The sequence below is a fragment of the Parasteatoda tepidariorum genome, chromosome 2 (genome assembly GCF_982258835.1).
Source record: "Parasteatoda tepidariorum strain Cologne lab strain chromosome 2, Ptep-v5.0, whole genome shotgun sequence".
Taxonomy (NCBI): Eukaryota; Metazoa; Arthropoda; class Arachnida; order Araneae; family Theridiidae; genus Parasteatoda; species Parasteatoda tepidariorum.
In genome coordinates, this window is record NC_141756.1 from 71,165,491 (window position 1) to 71,186,407 (window position 20,917).

At 31.5% G+C, this 20,917-nt stretch overlaps 1 protein-coding gene across 3 annotated transcripts in view; it reads left to right on the forward strand.

Annotated features, from left to right (window-relative positions):
* The first annotated feature begins 3,963 nt into the window (after nucleotides 1–3,963).
* LOC107455374 (monocarboxylate transporter 9) overlaps nucleotides 3,964–20,917 on the forward strand; it is a 38,916-nt gene continuing 21,962 nt past the window's right edge. The window contains exon 1 of one of the 3 annotated variants that reach the window (XM_087157505.1): nucleotides 3,964–4,020. The gene's annotated coding sequence lies outside the window, so the exon portion shown is untranslated. Of the gene's footprint in view, nucleotides 4,021–19,076; nucleotides 19,325–20,917 lie in introns of those variants that run through there. The other 2 variants (XM_043045370.3, XM_087157507.1) reach the window with 2 other exon arrangements.

A 20,917-nucleotide genomic window follows, 5' to 3' on the forward strand; every position in this document is an offset into this window, starting at 1 on the left:
CATTACTGTGAATTTTGTTCACAGCAGATATGACATATTGCAATGACTGATGCAAACGGTCGCTGAGATTTTTTCCTTCTAAATGCTGACTGTGAAGCACGCAGTAAACAGCTAAAATATCTGGTATTTCCATTTTCAAAAGGGCTATAAACACACAATGTCGACCCAACATTGCATTAGCTCCATCAGTGGCAATCGACATAATATTTGCAGGAGGAATGTTTTTCTCTGTAAAATAATCTTTGACAGTATCAAAAATAGATTACCTTTAGTATCTACAATCAATATATTGCAAAAAGCATGTCTTGAATGATTTTTTCTACCTTTACAAACCGGACCTACGCTCACAGTAAAACCTACATTACATGGCAAGGTTGATTCATCAACTTGAAGGGAAAATTCGTTGGATATCAAAAGTTTGCATAAGGAAACTTCAACGTCTTCAGCCATCTCATCATTTCGTCGCCGCACTGTATCGTTGCTTAATGGAATATTTGATTACATTGGATGCTGCAGAACTGTTTCTAAAACTTCCTTGACAACCGTTAGTATCAACTCTGCTCCGATGGTATGAGCTTTCCCAGGTTTAGCAATAAATTTTGATATATTATAAAAAGATATCAAACCATTTTTGTGATGAGGTTGCTAGTAACCCTGAGACCGAAGGTGCCTTCAGAAACTTGTCTTTGATGTTCGTAAAAAATGGCAAAACTTTATTTTGTTTGTCACAATAAGTTCTTTGCAAATGCTCCTACTAACGGGAAGATTTCTTTGTCTCATTAGGTAAAACTTTGTCAGAAAGTAAACACATGGGCAGTTGAGAGTTCAACAGCGATTGAACAAATCCAAACTTCAAGTACGTGGTACTGTATTGATGTACGGTATTGTACACCCCCGTTGAGAAAAAATGCTGTAACTGAAACATATTTGAGAAAATAAATTAATAATAAAGAGTTATAAGCATATTTTTGTTTTTGATTAGACGCGGTAGCAGTACCGTCTTTACGCATGGGCACACCCGGGCAGTGCCCAGGGGCCCCAGGCCCTCAGGGGGCCCTTGAGAATCTTACTTTTTATAAATTGTATTAAAAAAAAACTAAGAATAAACAACTTTGCATTATATAATTTTTAAAATAAATCCCAAATAGCAAAATATGGTTTATTTTCACTCAGCAGAAACCTTTTAATGTAAACCTAAAAAGGTTGGTTATGCGGCTTACGTGTAAATCTTCTAACCTTAAAACGAGATCAGTGGCCATCTGCTCCATTCTACGCACATTACCCTCATCCAAAACCTTGGATAACAACCTTCTATATAAAAACCTTAAATCGAGGTTGACTTAGAGTTTTCAAGCTTGAAAAAAAATCCTTTAATAAAGCTAGTCTCAAAGTGAAAATACTCTTAAACCTAGGTCATTATAAGGTTTCTTTGCACAAAGTCTTGCATGCTCAGCTAAAATCCACCTTGTCATGAAATTCTAATGAGCAATGCAGTTTGATCTTATCGTTAGTGTGTGACGTCAACTAAACCGTCATTATGGACCTAAGTGAAAGTGGACCTAAGTGACCTTATTTAAAAAAAAAAGTCTTAAAAAATAATTTGTAAACCTTTTAGGATGAAAGGTTTAAAAACTGCAATATTTTTGCCCTATTAAAAAAAGCTTTTTAGTACAAACACTTTCGTTCGACAATAAGAAGAAAATTCTGACAGAAGGTAGCCGTAAGGTTGCATGCTTTTTGGGATATATACTAGTGTAAAAAGTGCGCATTTTTTTTCTAAGAATAGTGATTGATTACCATGTAAACACCAATAGTTTGAATAGTTTATCACTAGGAAAAATAAAAAGTCAGCCGAAATCTATTTTTCTTCGTTAAAATGAAGTTTTTAGGTGCTCAACTCCCTAAGCGATAATGTCTCTTAATATGCTTGAGATCACCGAAGTCAAGCATCACTGGCTACGGTCAGTGTGAGGGTGGATAACCACTTGGATTAGTCTGCGTAGGGACCGAAGATGTGCGGTATGGGTCCTCGTTAAACTGTTCTACCGTAAAGTGCTCGACTTCGCGTAGGTCATTGGGCTACCGAAGCGGGGATGCCATCCCCTCATCAGAGGATCAAAATTGTGATGGCATGTCTTCGGATCATCCTCAGGGATGTTTCCCAGACCGTCGCCAATAGCCCGTTGTGCAGCTCCAGTGTGACGTAAATGAACTACAACAACAACTCAATCTGGTTGACAACCAACTCTGTTTAGTATTTATAGTTAATTAAAGTAATAATTGAAAGTGTTTCGAATCATACGACAGCAACTTTTAAACTGGTTATGTCTGATGTGCATTGAAAGATGTTTAAATATTGATATTATAATAACTGACTTTTTAATAGTTTGATGAAACAATTCATACGTGTTGAATTTTTTTAATTGCTATACCCTAGCCGCGATGGCTCAGGTGATAGAGTGTTCGCCTTCCAATGAGGTGAACCGGGTTCGAATTCAATGATGGCTGGTCGATACGAATCTGCATCCGGCTTGCACAGACCACAGTGCTGACGTGAAATATCCTCAGTGGTAGACGGATCATGGGTTAGAGTCCCTTTGCCGTCAGACTAACCGTGGGAGGCTCTCGTGGTCTTCATCTCCATGTAATGTAAATACGGGTTAGTTCCACTGAAAAAGTACTCCAGGAATGCAAAATTTCTCCCGATACTTGATACGAGAGCTCCTTTGTTTTCTATATTGAGTTCAAAAGTAAAAGGCTACAGAGTTGAACATTAGAAGTCGTAAACCCAAAAATTGGGTCGGCTGTTCAATGACGGTTATAATAAAAATGAAACAACTGTTTAACCCTTGGCCGGGATAGCCTGGTTTGTAGGGCACTGAGCCCATGTACGTGGGTTCGATCTCTGCCGGCGAAAACTCCCCGTGTAGTAAATGGTGTCTGATGCACGTTAAGTCTGTCGAGTCACAAAGTCCTCCATGTTCCCATAACAAGTCATACCTCTGGGGGTACTGATCCAGGAGTTTCCTTGTCTTCTGGATTGGTTCAAAATTGCAAGGCTGCGGAATTGAACATTGGTAGACGTAAACCCAAAAATTGGGTTGGCTGTTCAGCGACGGTTACAAAATAAAATACAAAACTTTTTTTTATATCCCTATGCTTTTTAATTTACTTATTTTAATTAGCTTCTTCGTTTTGAAAATTACTTACTATTTGAGGATTGCAATTTGTTAGCATCTCATTTATTTAAGAAAAATTATGCCTAGTTTAAAAATGCTTTATTTTATGTGCATTGAGTTTTTGGGGCTATAAAAATGTGTTTTATCTTTGTTAAAATTATTGCATATCTTAAAAATGCTTAATTTTATGCATGTGAAGTTTTTTAGTTCTATTTTAAACAGTATGAAATGTAATAGGGGCCTAAAACATTTCTGTGCCCGGGGGCCCTGCTTGCTATTAAGACGGCCCTGCGCGGTAGTGAATTAATGAGTCTACATTTGAATTGAAATAAACAGTTAGCCGTTACATTGATCGATAAGAAAAGAATAAAACATTTTATGTTCGCTTTAAAAGATTAACTCTTTAATTTAATTGAAATTTAATTCGATTAATAAAATAAGTTTAAGTAATTAAGGATATTTTAAAAGGTAGGAAATATATGTAATGCCAATTGTGACATCACAGGTTCTTTTCATAAATATTTATTTGATACCATCTTTTTCGTAAGAGTTTAAGCAGAATACGGAATCAGATATGCCCGTAACTGTCAATTCTAATGAGTTTGACATGGAGCATAAGTGATGTTTCTGTATTTGAATGCGATTTATTGAAATTCAGAAGAAAAAAATAACATGCTACTTTCATTTTTTTTTTCCTTTGAGAAAATACTTCATGAAACGCGATGAGGCAATTTTTAACACGAATTAAATATAAATGAAGTTTGATTCATTTCATATTATTTTAAAATAATTAATTCATTTAGATGTGTAATCAGCTTCTGTGATGCAGTTGATATTGAGGGTAAGTGATAATTTTACTACAAATCTCTGTTAATATAGTCGGATCCCGCTATAGTGAATTGTCCACAAGCCCACCAATAAATCCAATATAAATGATTATTCACTATATCCAACTCATATACTGTACAGAATACTGAGAATATTTTTGTGACTCATATACGAAAAAATTGTTTTTTAGCTTGTTGCTGGAGTGTTGTCTGGGGTGCACGGCATAGCGCCCGGATTTGAAATAAACAGCGCCCGAGAATAAACTCGATTTTTGCTCTCCCTTGCAATGTGATGTAAGACTTATATAAAGCTTTTCGGAAAAATCCTAAGTTTCAGTTAAAGTAAAAACTTAAATCTACAGCACTCGTCTTTGTTTTTCTTTACTTTTTTCATTGAATAATATTTTGTAGCTTTACATAATGTTAAAACAGCGTAACTTGATAACTTTTAAATTTTTTCTCGATTCGGTTCAAAATTTAATGGTGAATGTTACTAATATAGTTTCCCCAATCATATGTCATATACGTCACCAATTTGTTTGTATATATATATGTAATACAAAAATTATAAATACTTTTGTATTAATAAAAGTATTAAAACTCTTTTCATAAAATGTCTTTGGTAAAGAATATGTGTAGAGATATTCTATTTTGGAACTTCAAGGCTGAAAACATATCAGTGAATAATAATTAGATTTATATTTCAAAGGATTTATTTTTAGAATCTTTCCCTCTCTTACTTCCATATTAGGAAGCATTAAATGATTTTCCTTAATGCGTAGGGTTGCAAGGTATGCGACGATTGAGCCTTTTCACTCATTTTCTGTTAGTACTTAAGGCAGGAGCGATTGTTTTCGCATAACTCTTGCTGTATGATGTGATCCATGTAAGATGTGCAGGAACCATCCGGAGTTTTGTCCACCCCCTCCCTTGTGGAGAGTGGATGTGAAATGTTATAGCCACCAGCCTACCCGTAAATAAAACTAATGGAAGAATAATTGGTTCACGACTGAATTATTTAAGCTAATTGTAACCAATGATAACAGGGATGTAGCCCTGTTATTACACATATATATAAAGAGAGAGGTATAGAAACATCCTGTTTACTTCTTTGGTAAATGGAATAAAAATATGAAGAAATTATAAAACCTGCGATTCAATTAGAAAATTAAATTGGGGCTGTTTAATAGAAAAAAGAAGCATTTTACCATGCACCCGGGGACAGATGTCTCCTCTTGCTCCCCGTTAGATACGCCACTGAGTATTGTTAGAAATAATGACTGAAATAGTACACAATATACTTTAAGAATTATTAACTAAGTATACACAGCCTCTCGAAAACATAGTTTCATCATTTTTCTTTCTATAACGAAATTTTTAATCGGAATATTCAAAATAATCTCCATATAACGAAGTGGTTGTCTCCCAATAACGAATTTTTTAGGTACTATTTGTCTTTTCAATTTTCGTCATTTTTTTTTTAATTCTGTCTTTTTTATTTTCGTTATTTTTGAATAAAGTTGCATTTAAAAATGATCTGTAATTCTGTGTAATCGATTCATTCTCCCATATGCCTGTTTTTGGAACCACTAACATAATTCATTTCTGCAAAAAAACTCGTTTAAAATACTTTTTTATAATGTGTATTTTTTTTTTTAATGTAAGTCATAAACAGATTTTAAATTTATCAAACTTTTGAACTGAAATATTTTGTAACATTTGTTTAAAAAATCACTAAAAGGAAATTTGAGTTCACTGTAATTTATAAATGAGCTACCCAATTTTTAGCTGTTCACTATTATCTTATGAAATGACGTAAGATAAATGTTAGTTTGGAAATAAAGGGATATATTGAATTCCAAAAATATTCAAACTAAGTGTTCACTATAACCGGGTTCATTATAACGGGGTTAAACTGTTTTAACTTTTTAGGTAATTAATTTTAAGGTTTTGAAACAACAGTTTTAACTCAAATTAATGCAAATTCAATTTTAGTTTAACCGTAACTAACATCATTTTATTAGACTGGGTGAAAGGGTACTGTGTTAATTGGTACCATGTTCCAGAAAGTCCCCTTATGGTTAATGAAACAAAGCACGTCTCTATTCCCATTTAAAAATTTGAAAATGTAACGTTTTTAATTTCCATTGATTACAATACTAATTTTCAGTTTTATTATAAAAGTTTTAAAAACTTCCAATTTAGGAAAAAAGACTATTAAAAAAATCTTATAGATTCTTTTCTTAGTAGAATACGGACATCAAATTTTTACTTCCTTGATTTTCGAAACTGAAACTGTTTTTCTTAACTTCACAGCTGTGTTTTATGCTATTAGAAAGTTAACCAATATCGTAAACTTTTGTTGATAGTTATAAATTTATGTTATGTATTCATATTAGAATACTATTTTCATAATTCTTGTAAAAATAATTTTTTTGTTTAATTTTTTATTAGATTAGGAAATTTGTAGCTATAATTTCCCTGCAAATGCCATAAAAATAAATGTTTAACCAATGATCAACGAAAGTAAGAAGGGCAAATTTCAGTTATTTAATTCTACATAGTTTATTTGCTCTAAACAGTCTTAATAAGATTCTCAGTATTTTTAGATTATCATAATTACTTAAAGAACAAAAAGGACGGTCCCAGTTGTAAAAGTACATAGAGGATCAATGGTCCTGTTCTATGCCCTGAATATCGTTTTGCTGTTGTTTTTAATACTACTTGTAAAAAGCCAAGCTCGCAAGCTACTGACCTCTTGTGAATTTAATCAAGAAGGCATGCCTTTCGTTTAACAAGAGAGCACCGCAAGGGTGAAAGTACGTCTTAATTCAGAACCCCACGAAGGAAAGGCAGTAACCACTTATTCCTGAGGCAACTTCTCAATTTAGACGTAGATCTAAAGAAAAGAAATTTTCTCCAAATCCCAGTACCAACAGTACTTCTCAGAGACCGACCACAAGACTTTCGATTTAGAAGACAATTTAGTAATTATTTTTAATTTTTTTTGTATCAGTCGTAGTTTATATCACTGCTTAATTTTGCTACTTTGCGAACGGTTAATTTCGTTTGAAATCCAGCAGTTTCCGCTCTTGTGTTATTAAATTCTATCTCAAGTTTTATCCTATCTAATCCAAATTTTTTACATTTAACAGAAATGTACATGAAAAATACAATTAAAATTTGAAAAAAAATTCGCTGTCTTAAATATGTTTAATAATGAGCTTAAAAACTAAGTAAAAAAATCTATATACCCTGGATAACTTTTTAGCTTATTATTGGAACTAATAAACAATCTTTGCAGCTTGTGGACCCATCAGGTATTATGCCATCAAATTAGAGCTAAAAAATTTAGTAACGAGATTGCACAACAAACTTTCACGTTTTTAAAGAATTCAGATTCTGTAGTTATATGATAGATAGATGCGACACAATGCGAAAAATATGAGCCCAGAAGCTTATAAAGCGAAGGGTAGAAAGCATGAACCCAATTAGTTACTTATATATATTGCTGCTTATGTATGTATGTGTATACATAAATGCAGATTTCACCATATCTTTCTTCCCCCTTTTTACGTATCCAGATTCTTAAATATATGCAGAGTGATTCTAAAAAGATGGGCAAAATTTTAGGAAGTGATAGTACACACCCAAGCAAACAATTTTTATCAAAGAATGCATGGTCGAAAACAAAACGCAAAGATGCTGGCGCATTTGGAAAGTTGTTTGATGCAAACGTGAAAGCTCCATTCCTGTTGCGAGTTACTGCGCTGCGTTTACTTGTCGCGATGCTTTCGGACGTTGCAGGAAAAGTTCGTGCTCTGCGTGGTGTGTTTCAGAATGTTTGCCTATCTTTTCTTCGCCGTTGAACTGCGTGCATAGCCACTGCCGGCCACTGTTTTGAACACTTATTGTAATCACATGCCATTAAATTTGCTTATCTAACTTAACTTCATCGTTCTTTGTGTGTTTTTGCCTCATATAAGAACATAAACTTTGACGCCCTCTAGCGGTTTTGCGTTTTGTTTTCGACCATTCATTCTTTGATAAAATTTTGCCCATCTTTTTAGAATCACCCTGTATATATACAGGTGATCCAATTTTGCGTTCACGACTACCAATGTTCAACTCCTTAGCCTAGTAATTTCGATCCCAATCCAAAAAACAAGGGAGCTCTTGGATCAAGTATTGGGAGAAAATTGCCTTCGCGAAGAACTTATTGATGGAGCTAAACAGCTTTTGCGTTACAGGAAGAGGAAAACCTCGAAAACATCCCTCAGTTAGCCTGACGTCAAGGAGATTCTAACCTACAATCCGTCTACCACTGAGGATATTTTACGTCAGCACTGTGGTCGGTGCGAGTCGGGTGCGGAATCCGTATCATCCAGCCATCTCTGGGATTCGAACCCGGTTTACCTCATTGGAAGGCGAATGCTCTATCCCCTGAGCTCATATTACTTACATTAAGAATTGATAATTGATGCTGTTTTAAAACTATAAAGCAAATGTTTTTGTTCACTAACTGTTGCCATGATAGATGAACTAAAAAAATAACGCACGAGTGCAAATGGTCGGTACCTGAAAATGCCGAAAGTAGTGTTAAAAGTGTTATTTTTACTTTTTTCTGTTTTTATAACTTTCTGTAGTTTTTACAGCTTATTTTTTCCTATCTTTTCATGAACCCAAACTTTTAACCATCAAAATATCACGGATAATCGCAATGCGAAAAATATAACTCCAATAAGATTAGTTAGGAAAAAAGCGCTTTTGAGAACAAAAAGACAGCATCATCAAATAAATGAGCATCTGCGTCTAAAAGTTAAAATAAGTCATTACAGTTATTTGAGGCATGTAAGTATAGTAATTAAAATGGACTTTTGACCAGTTTTATTTTGCTTTCTTAAGATAAGACGAAAGATTTTTTTATTAAGAACTTTTAATTAAAAAACCTTGAAATTGAAATGTCGTTTGAATGAATAAATAAATGCCGCTAGAATTTATTACCATTTGTGTTACGTTACCATTAACAATACCATTTGTGTTATGTTTAACATCACCATTATGTTCTACTGGAAACCGTGTCTTTATGATCAGATCAGTTCACTCTAAGTTAAGTAAAGGACATAGACCGGAAAGGATTATATTTTAATGAATTTGATGTGCGATACGGCGTTGTAATTAACTTCGAGTTAATTAACATTCTCAATTTTATAGATAAACTTAGCTCGACATTAACACGCCATCTTGTTTATAAGCGATCAACTGGCGCTGAAGTCACAGCAGGTCTCATGCCTGTGTATCAGCGATTGTTTTATTCTCGTGTTGCCTAGTACTCAATTGTTTTCATCAATGAAATTTTGCATTTTCGATATTCTTTCCTAATCACATAATGCCAGATGTGATTATTCATAAACCACCCATTAAAAATTTGCAAATTGCTGCCAAAAAAAAAAAAAATCGAATTGGTATCTTTCGTTCTCGAATCATAGCTAACATACATCCAGACAGACTTTTGCTTTTATATATAAAGACTTTGCTTTTATATATTTTATATATATTTAGAAGTTCTGTATTGCATTATTCTCTTTGTATTCAGCATTTTTATTTTATAGACAACCAACCTATTCCATACATTTATCCACAATTCTTTTTTTCATTTAGAAAGTTGGTAAGATTTTGATAATTAATGATGTTAATTTTAAAAAGATGCTTAGCTGATGCCTGATTTGATGACTGTTAAAAAAACGCTTCGAAGCCTTTAATTATCATGTTGACTGTCACGCCAGTCATCAGTAAAAGCAAAAAAAAGAAACAAAGAAATGGCAATGCATAGACGTTGGAAAGAAATTTAATGAAAAAGTATTTTTATTTTCCATGCCTATTATTTGAGCATTTGGTTATTTCAGTAAGAAAAGTTATGGAATATGCTCTAGCAGGTGTTATTCTATATAATTTAAGTTTTCTTTTTAAAATTCAAATCCTCTTCTTTCTTTTATTAATTTCTTCTGAAATCGGTGCTTTTATTTCTCTAACAGTTACCACATCTGTTTAAGGCATGTGATATCAAAGGAAAATACGTCTAAAATGTTTTAAAAAGTGGCAATAATATTTACAGTTAATACTTTTCTTGGAAAGAAATCTAAAGAAAAAGTATTCTCATTTTTCTGTTTCTATTATTTGAACATCTGGTACTTGTTTTCATTTAAAAGAAAAAAATGAACATGCGTTAGTGGGTGTTACTCTAAATCATTTCAGGTTTCTTTTTAGATTCATTCCTCTTTTTTTTATTTTATTGACTTCTTCTGAAATCGTTTTTATTTCGCAAACAGATACCACCAAAATAACAATTCAATACAACGAATCTGCCAGCGTGGAAATCACGAAAAATGGTCTCTTGAGCGATTTGAGCGCGTGGCTTATCATTATATTAATTAATATTCTATTTATAATACAATTCTATTTATAATACATACATCCTATTAATTAATAGATTAATGACTACTGTTCGGCAAATAAGAAATGAGCTCTGGATCTCCACCTTATTTAGAGCTTATTAATATGGCAGCCCGTATCAAAGTTCTTTTAACGTTAATTGCACAAAGATAATGATATTTATTAAAAATATAAAAAACAGTCAATTGTATACTATTTAAATAACTCTCTAAAACTGCTGATTAATTGTATTGGTATCATTTTGACATAAAATATTAATACAAAATTTAAAGTACTGAGCCCTTTATATCGCCAATGTTAGCATATTATATCGCCAAAATCGTACGAAGATGGCTTTTTAAGTAAGGAGCGTTTGAAAATAAAACCAAACGAAAGAAAATTTTCAAGAAGCAATTTTATTGTCAAATTCTACATACGTTTATCTTTTTTTTTTTTTAGCATAGTTGTAAGTTTGTTTAAACACTTATCATACCTTACGACTAGATTTAGAATACCCTCTTCATACAAACTTGCCAGCTGTTCCGTTAACCAAGAGGTGAAGCCCGTTTTCACGTATTCATCATCGTTGGTGTTATTGCTGCCAAAATGATGTTCGAAATATCGGAAAAGATGAAAATAGCTCTGCAGAATCTCTCAAGATCTGGGCTGTAGGAAGGGGTGGTCCAAAACTTCCCGACCAAAAAATTCCAATAAAGCTGGGATCTGAGCTGCAGAGAGAGTCATTGTCATAGAGTAGCAAAACTCCCTGTCAGCATGTCAAGGAATTTTACTACTTCGCAAATCGTAACTTCACAAATATGCCAGTGAATGTATGCAGCAGACAGGTAAAATATCGACTAAAAACGCTTCACTGACCATATCTCGTGTGGCGGGCGATTTGTCAAATTTGAACATTTTAAAGACACAGAACTGACCGTACAGTTTGCCTACACAGTTGCAACTGAGCACAGTTGTTTCCAAGAAGTGTCTGGACAAGACACAAGCATTCGTTGCGACGCACGCGTCACCTATTGGTGTACAAACGCGTCATCTATTAGTGTACAAACAATCCTCGTATTTTACTTGCATTGAAAAGTACTGCCAAATACAATAAATATCCACAGACAGCATATTTGAGAAAATTAATTAGAGAAAATTAAAAGTACAACATTAATAATATTTTAATATATAAAATTGCAGGAATACCTTTTTTTATAAATCTCACTTAATATTAATTTTAATTATTTAATTAATTAATTTATCTTTTTAAATTTTTCAATGAGACTTAAATTTTTTTAACTTTTTTTTCTTTTTGCTGTTTCAAAAAAAAAGTTCTAGGTTCGAATTTTTTATGTAATTTTTTATTTTATTTCACTACATTTAAAAAGGCTCATCCTCAATCCATTTGTATATTAAGCTAGAGCTTGTCGAGAGTTATAGAGCTTGTCGAGATTTCAGTGCAAAAACAACTTTAAACTTTGTTTGTTGGGAATAAAAAAAAAAAAATTTCTATGGGGATTAAATCACTATTTGGAATTTAAATTTCCAATTTAATATTGGCAAAAAAATCCTTCTCATGTAGTATTTTTTTTATTTATATTTTTGATATTTACATTTATTATGTCTGTTTCCATTATATTTAAAACGTGAAAATAACTGCACAATAAGCCTATATCTCATTATAGTTGTTTTTTTAACGTTTGAAATTTTAATAAACTCTTGGAATTATGAATCACCGTTAAACTACAATGAAAATTATAACTTAACGTAAATGTATTTTTTAAAAATGTTTAATAACATATTATTAAAAAGTCATCATTGTTGGGCAATGATTATAAATAATTTTATTCAGAAATTGCTCTCGACAGAAGTAACTTAGCGTGTGTGATTTTCAATGACAGTTTTGAAACATCACAAGAAGAATCGTGACTTCTTAGAATTTAGGCTTAACTGTAGGTTTTTTGTCGATTGCGTCAATTTAAAAACATTGATTAGTTAGATGAATAGTATTTTTGTACAACAATCGTAATTAGCTACAGCAGAGCTTAAAACAGAGAATAGAAAATATATTTCATTTTTATTTTGTAAAAAATTTGTTTTTACCTATTTTTCCATCGTTAAAACAATTTAAACTTTAAACTTCCGCATTGGTTTTTAATGATCGAAATAAAAACGGAAATATTTCGCCTTTCCGTGATTGTAAATTGTGCGCTTTAAATACTGAAAAAAGGAAAAGAAAAGAAAAAAAAAGCTAAAAAGAAGAAGAAAAAATTATGCTTTTTTAAATCTCTAATAAGATGCACAGAAAAATCTCTAAGAAACTAAGGCTTTTTATCAACTATATATGCTAATACCAGATGCATAAACAAGCATTTTTAAGAAAATGAAATGAAAACAATTAAAAAAAAGTCTTCTTTCAATGTTTGTTGATTTTATAGAAATAAAAAGAAAAAAAACTTAAAAACAACGTAAAGTTTAAAACAGGCTAAATTATCAATGGAACCAAGGCGTACAAATATTTGTTTGCCATAAATCCGGGCTGTCGAACTGGAAAGAGCCCACTGGCCAGAATTCCGGTCACTGATCACCTGGCGGGCCACAGTTTGAAAAAGTTGAACAATAACCTCTTACAATACACAATACGATAACAATTAATAGTTGAATTATTAATTATAAAACAATGGAACAGAAGGATTATAAAACAATTTGTTTACATTTTAATGGGAAAACAGAGGCCTATCAGCCTGAATAAGAAGTTGGCGGGCCACACAATGTGTGTTGGCGGGCCACATGCGGCCCGCAGGCCGTCAGTTGGACAGCCCTGCCGTAAATGGAACTGTCTCCGCTCTTTAACAAGCTTTAATTTCTCCTCTTTGTTAGTATAACGTTTATAAACAAATTTAAATGATTTTTTTCTATTTTATGTAATTAATCTTGCTTTTTCATCATAACTAGAGTTCAAAAGCCAATCCAATTTTAAACTTAAAACTACCAATGATCAACTCCGTAGCCTTGTAATATTGAACCAAACTCAGAAGACAAGAGAATTCTTGGATCAAGCATTGGGACAAACTAGCCTTCGTGGAGTACTTTTTGATTGAACCATTCCACCTTTGAGTTACATGATGAGAACCTTTCATGGTTAGCCCGACGCCAAGTGGATTCTAACCCATGATCCGTCTGTAAATGAGAATATTTTATGCCAGCACTATGTTCAGAGCGAGCTACGAGCAGAATTTGTATCTACCATGGACTTATTTGGGAGACGAGCGTACGGCGAATCACCACGTCTTGTAATCAATTTGTTGTAAAAATTATAATTTGCCAATATAATATTTATTATTACGCTTAAATATTACTTGGCGTCAATCACCTTTGCTCGCCGAAACCCTTGTAATGAACTGAAAAAGTAATACATACAATAGTTAAAATCTTGAAATAAATATCGATATTTCACTTTTTAAACTCGAATATCTATAGTATGCAAGTTTATGAATGAACATAGCAAGCCGTAATGAATGTGTTATTCGTTTCTTAAATTGCACATATTTCAATCATTTATATTTTATTGGTAGTTATTTTTTAAATAAAAGAAAAGGATTTTAATTCTGCGAGCATTGAAGTTTGGAGAATTTGCCAAAATTTCGTTGCTAATGGGAAAGAAGATGAAAACTGGAGTATTATGTTATCTCATGACTTGATTCAATTTTTTATCACTGTGTAATAGATCTTAATTTTATAATTTATTTAAATTTTCGTATTTTAATGCAATAGAGACAATGCTGTCATTAGAAAGAAGCAAATTTCTTTTTTTCGGGTTACTTTAGAATATTATAATTTGAATATTGTTTTGTCTGTATTATATATTTTAGGTTCGAATATATTTTATTACTCCCATGGTATTTCAACACTGATTTTGTGGAAAGTATAAACTCAAATATTCTGAAATTATTTTTCCATAAATTTAAATTAATGAACATTGTTGCTCTATAAATATTTTCGTCATATTTAAATTTCAAAAAAATCCAAAAATTAATGAAGTAAAAAATCACGATCAGCAATGATCGTTCTACTGCAAATATAAACAAAAATACTTAATAAAACATAAAGTTTCTTGGAAAAATCTTTTTAAGGCCATTATTTTTAATAAACCAGGCTTTTAATTCCAATTTTTGCACATCAATGTTAACCTCGGGTACTTGTGAATTTTCTGTACAATATCTTAGGGATTTTTGAGGTTTAAGTATTACCTTGCATTCTCTATTTTTGTAAGATGAATATTAACATCGAAGAGAACAATTGAGGAATGATTTGCGGTAGAGTTTTTGTAAATTTTGTTGACATATTAATTTTCCTTATCTTTATGTCAATCTCTTATACGAAGGAAAAGAATAGCCTAGCTTTTTTAGAAATACTCCAAAGGAATTTAAATAAATGTTTGCATATAATTAAGAAAAAGTTTTGAAATACTGTGTTGCAACAAATACCTTTCCCTTAGCAATTTACTGAGACTTTGTGGTTAATGAAGTGAACTATGATAACCATTAAGAATTAATAAGTAAAAAAGTCAATAGTTGTGGTTTTCAGAAATCTTTATTCTTCAAAAACTTACACGTGTTTTACTTTTGTTTTAGAAATGACATATAGTAACCTTCGAGACGAAGAAAATGTTAAAGTTCATTAGTAGAATAAAACAATATTTGTTTAATTACTTTTACTGCTTTTTTTATTAACTCGCTTTCGTGTGTGTGCTATAGACAAGACAGACTCGAGTTTATTAGCTGAAGGCATTCATCTGACTGGTTCACTGGAAGAAGTCCTTGGTTTCTGTAGCTGGAAGAACTCTTCGGGTTCACAAGCTGGAATAATTTTATGTGCTCATAGGCAGAAAGAGTTCTTCTGTAAGCTGGAAGAATACGTTTAACTCGAGCTCAATAGCTGGGAGAACTCTTCGGCCTCAGCCAGAATAGCTGGAAAAAGTCTTCGATTTTAGTTCAATAGCTGGAAGAATAGCTGGAACAGCACAGAATCTTCGGGGTTAGGCTTCTAGTTCGGGTTCATCAGCAGGGAGAACTCTTGGATCAGAATAGCTGGAAAATTTCTTTGGGCTTGCTTTGGGCTTCTTTCGATTTATTAAAATTTTCTAACAAAACGAGAATACAAAAAAATTGGTTCAGTAAAATTGTAAAAGTTATAAAGAATAAAAAATTAAGATTTTTATTATTTCTATTGGATCCGTAAATAAAAAAATCTCAATATTTTTTATTTGGTCTTCTTCCTTTGGTTTCTCTTTGGTTCTTTTTTCAAATTTTGGTTCTACCTTCGTAAATGTTGCCTTTATCTAACATATTAAATCTCGTACTCAGGCGCATAATAATCTAATCGATCTGGGGCGGATTCGGATTTAGTCTCCGGACTCTACAAATGAGGCAAAGCTCTAGTCTGTGACAAATGATATAGCGATCAAAATTTTGACTACTTCCCGACTAACTAGTTAGCTCCAACTAAAATTTTTTGCAGTATGAAAATGAAATTTTCAAAGTTTCCTCAGCTCTAAAAAAAAATAAGTACAAGAATTTTTTTTCTTTTTTGCCATATTTTCGATAAAGAAAATTCTCGTCAATCGAAGAAAATGATCAGATTTCAAGACTTTAATTTCATCTCTGTTTTTGATGTCAATAAAAGTTATAATTGTTTCTTAAAGGGTACTAGCAAATTTTATCTCGAATTCGTAACGTTTAAAAAGTTGAGATATGTTATATCTCTTGCATCGTAAATTAAATATTGCAATCCTATTACTTTGGTCACTTCACAACTAGATGAGGCACTTAAATTTATGCTAATATTTCGCAAATTGAAATTGCAAACTTCAGTCATTTTTTGATAAGCAGAATGAGTGTTTCATTTTGTTTTATCGTCAATAAAAATTTCTGCCACTTTTTAACTAAATTTTATTTCTTTTAATTATTTATTAATTTTTATTATTTTCGCTAGAACTTTATGTGTGGAGAAAATTTAAGTCTCAATAGTTTCCTGATCATTACAAACCGAGTTAGTCGCTATAGTATTTCATGTTATCCCCAAACAGAAAAATTATAATATTACTACTTTTCGCTTAGCTAGTGTGATTGAATTTCAGCTGGAGCTCTATGTTGCATAACAAGAAAAACGAAAACAAAAAACAATCGTTTTCTGATCGATCGAAGATTTTTTCCAGCCATATTATCTACTAATGGAATTTATCGTGAGTCGAAAGTTTGCCTACTTTCCGCCGAATCATAATGCTCGAATTTCAAATGATATCTATTTGATGGTCAATAAAAGTTTCATCTTATTTTTTAAATGGTACAAGCAACGTATGTCACAATTTTAGTGATAATCAAAATTTCGAGCATTTTTCGACGAAAAATTAGACACAAAACCAAAAAGAAGAATTTTTTTTTTAATGCTACTTTTTTTCAATTAAACTAAAAAAGGAAAATATTATCTCAGACCTTAAACGAAAAACGTTTACTAACGCTAAAAACCCAAACATTTGCTGTCTCCTCAATGATCTTCAATGTAAAGAGAAAAGTTTTTGCATTTCGGCCAGATTATTGAACTAATTAAGCACTAAGCTGTAGATATTGTTCTTCAATACATATTTTTTGTCGTTCTTAAAAGTTAATTTTCTTTTAACTAGTTGAATAAACTATTATAAAACAGACAAGCTGTGTTTCGTGTTTTTCAATCCATAATATTTTATTTGGCATTGAAAAACTCAAATGTCCTAGGATTCTACATCACGAAACGATAAGGTCACGCTATCCACATAAAATAATTCTTTCCTAAAAATACTATATATGTCAAATCCATAAAAAAATCTAGACAAAATGTATGTTTTGGTGAAATTTTCTCTTATAATGACACTCTATAGAATTTTCTACGATATTTCTGTATCGAATGGGTTTTTAAAATATGTTTGTTTTGTACAGGAGTCGGTATATGGGTTATATGATGTTGTAATTCGTGACAATTCGTTAAATAATGAATTGGAATGTGTTTTTGTAAATCAGAGATTTCCAAATAATTTCGTCAACATATAATAAATAAATAAATAATAAATATATAAATAAATATAAATAAATAAAAAATATATAAATAAATATAAATAAATAATAAATATATAAATAAATATAAATAAATAATAAATATATAAATAGATAAAAGGAATGAATAAAAAATAGGAGATACACGTAGTATCCAAAAAGTTTCCAACGATTTGAAAAAGAAGTTAGAAAAGAAAAACAGAAAACGTTTAAGTTTGCAGCACTCTACTTAAGAATCGTGATTTTATTCTTACTTAGCAAACCGCACTAGCATTTTATTATTATGTTCTGTATATTTTATAACCGTTGTTGAACAGCCGACCCAATTTTTAGGTTTGCGACTACTAATGTTCAACTCCGTAGCCTTGTAATTTTGAACCCAATCCAGAAGACAAGGAAACTCCTGGATCAGTACCCCCAGAGGTTTTGATTTGTTATGAGAACATGGAGGACTTTGCGACTCGACAGATTTAACGTGCATCAGTCACCATTTACTACACGGGGAGTCTTCGGCCGGCGGGGATCGAACCCACGAACTCAGCGCCCTACCGTCCAGACTATTTTATTTTTATAACCGTCTTTGAACAGCCGACCCAATTTTTGGGTTTACGACTACTAATGTTCAACTCCGCTGCCTTGTAATTTTGAACCCAATCCAAAAGACAAGCGAACTCCTGGATCAAGTGCATCGACCACAGTGCTGACGTGAAATATCCTCAGTGGAAGACGGATGATGGGTTAGAGTCCCCTTGCCGTCAGGCTAACCGTGGGAGGTTCGCGTGGTCTTCCTCTCCATGTAACGCAAATGTGAGTTAGTTCCATCAAAACGTCCTCCGCGAAGGCAAATTTCTTCCAATACTAGATCCAGGAGTTCTGGATTGGGTTCAAAATTACAAGGCTACGAAGTTGAACATTAGTAGTCGTAAACCCAAAAATTGGGTTGGTTGTTCAACGACGGTAATAAAAAAAATCCCCATTTCCACTATATAATCGCACTATAAACATAAAAAAACAATTGTCTATATGGAAACAATGATTTTTTCAAAGAAAAAGTTTTTTTTTTATGCCGTTTAATTTTATTTTTTTACGACGTTACATTTATTTTTGAAAATAAATAAAAGATGAATTTTTTCGAAGAGTCAGAAAATAACACTTATTATATACATAGAAAAACTAAATTAATAATTAAAAATCAAGCTTTAATAACAAGATTTAAGCATTTTAAAACTATGCACATAACTAAGTGAACGCAGAAACTGAAGTCTAAGAAAAATCTTTTTCAGTACATTTTTGAGAAGAAAAAATTAGGGAGAAAATTATATTGCTGTCCACAAACCCCGGGGCTCGAATTTACTCTTAGTGGTCATGGTCTTGGCTCATTAAAGGACTTTATTTTTAAAATTGCTTGTTTTTAAAATCATTCAGCCATGCCTGAACTATTTTTTTCGTGAGAGAAGACTCGAAAATAATTTATCTTGTATTTTTTTCTCCCTTCCTTAGCAGTCGAATCCAAGAATTCATTTCATGCCACAGAAAGGTTTGAGGGTGTCAGAGCAACAAAGAACTGTTGTCATGCCAACGTGACGTCACTGACATATCTTCTCTTCTGTAGAAAGAGAGGATGCCGGTTTTCGATCAGAACTGCTTGTTGTCGAATTTACACTCTTTATTCCTGATTGTTTCTATCTTAATCTCCGATAGTTCGACTATATTAATTGGCACTTGTTATTAACAAATTTTAATTTTAAGTGTAATGAACAATTTTGGAAAATGTTGTGGTAAATATTCTTCTTAAAAGGTAAGCTGTATTGATGGCTTTTTTCGATTCATCGATTTTATTTTGTTGATCTGGGTACATAAGTTAATATTGTATTTAATAATTAGAATTATAACTAAATAAAATGCAACATGAAATTTTTGAGGAATAAACTAGTGTTTAATATTATATGAGAGAGTTTAATATTTTTTTAAGCAATAACATTTTTGCACGTTAATTATTTTTAGTTTGAATATTTCATTAATATTTCTATTGTCAGTCTTATGTATTTCCTAGAATTACAAAAACTCATGACTTAAAATAATTTAATGTAATAGTTTCCGACTATGTAAATTCAGCCACTTTTAAATCAATATAATTTGTATGTTAATTGTTTTTATTTAAAAGTATTTCATCATTATTTCTATAGTCGTTGTTCAATTTACTTATTTCTTAAAATTAATGATCTCTATGGTCGATATAATCGCTACTAATTATAATTCGATATAGTAGTTGGCTATCACATAATTATTAAGTAAATATATATTGTAAGTTAATTTGTATATACATTTTATGTAAATAAGCTGAAATATTTCATACCATTTCTGGAATGAATATTTAATTTATTTCCTAGAATTATTAGACTCGATGGACTTTGAAGAAAGGATTAATTATAGTTTAAAAAAGTTTTTGACCACATGAATTAGGTTGTTAAATTTAGCGTTGTTTAAATTCTTGGGTTCATTCAATTTATCTCCAAAAATAATGAACCATGCATATCGTTCTTTTGAAAACATTAATTCGCAATTCAAGTTACTTTTAAAAATATTCATTTTGCGATTGAGATTGCAAGTTAAACTTCGTTGGAATTTAAAAAATGTTTTTTTAATTGCTGTATACATAGATCTAACTAATACGGTATCTTTTTATGTTATTATTTTATTTATTTTTACCAGAAAAGATAAAAAACAATATTAAATAGAGTTGTTTATGTAACTGTTTCTAGAAAATTTATATGTTAGTAACTCTAAGCCAGAACTTGCGACGTATAATGTTTTATTTTATTAAATTAGTTTTCGGAATGCCTCGGATAAATTTGGTTTCTAAGATTTCCGTTGAGTTTAATCTTAAGCTAAAGCTAGCTTTATAATATAAAAGGCACCGAAAAAAATTTTGCATCAATATTTTATGATCATAATATGTGTTCGTGAAAAAGTATTATTTTATAAACTATTTTCGTAATAAAAGTGTATCTGTTTATTTTCGGGATTTACGATTGCTGTTATGCCAATTTATAAAAAGCTAAATTCGGATATAAAAGTTTTGTTATTAAAAATGGATTTTAACTTAAATGAATTCAAGAGTCATATGACAAAACTTGCTAACCTTTCTCATATGTTACAGCAGCGGTTCCCAATTTCTTTCAGATCCGAAACCCTAAGCAATCGAACTTCTTTTGGCGGAAGCTTGTCAATTAACGAAAGTAAAATCAGAAGTCAGGTGTAAATATGCTAACAAAAAAAAATTAAACTCTTAAATTAATTTAGAGAAATAAAATGGGAAGAATGAATTTTTTTTTCATTGTTTCATCAATAACAATCTTAAAATTAAGTATTATGCTAGGCAGTTGAATTC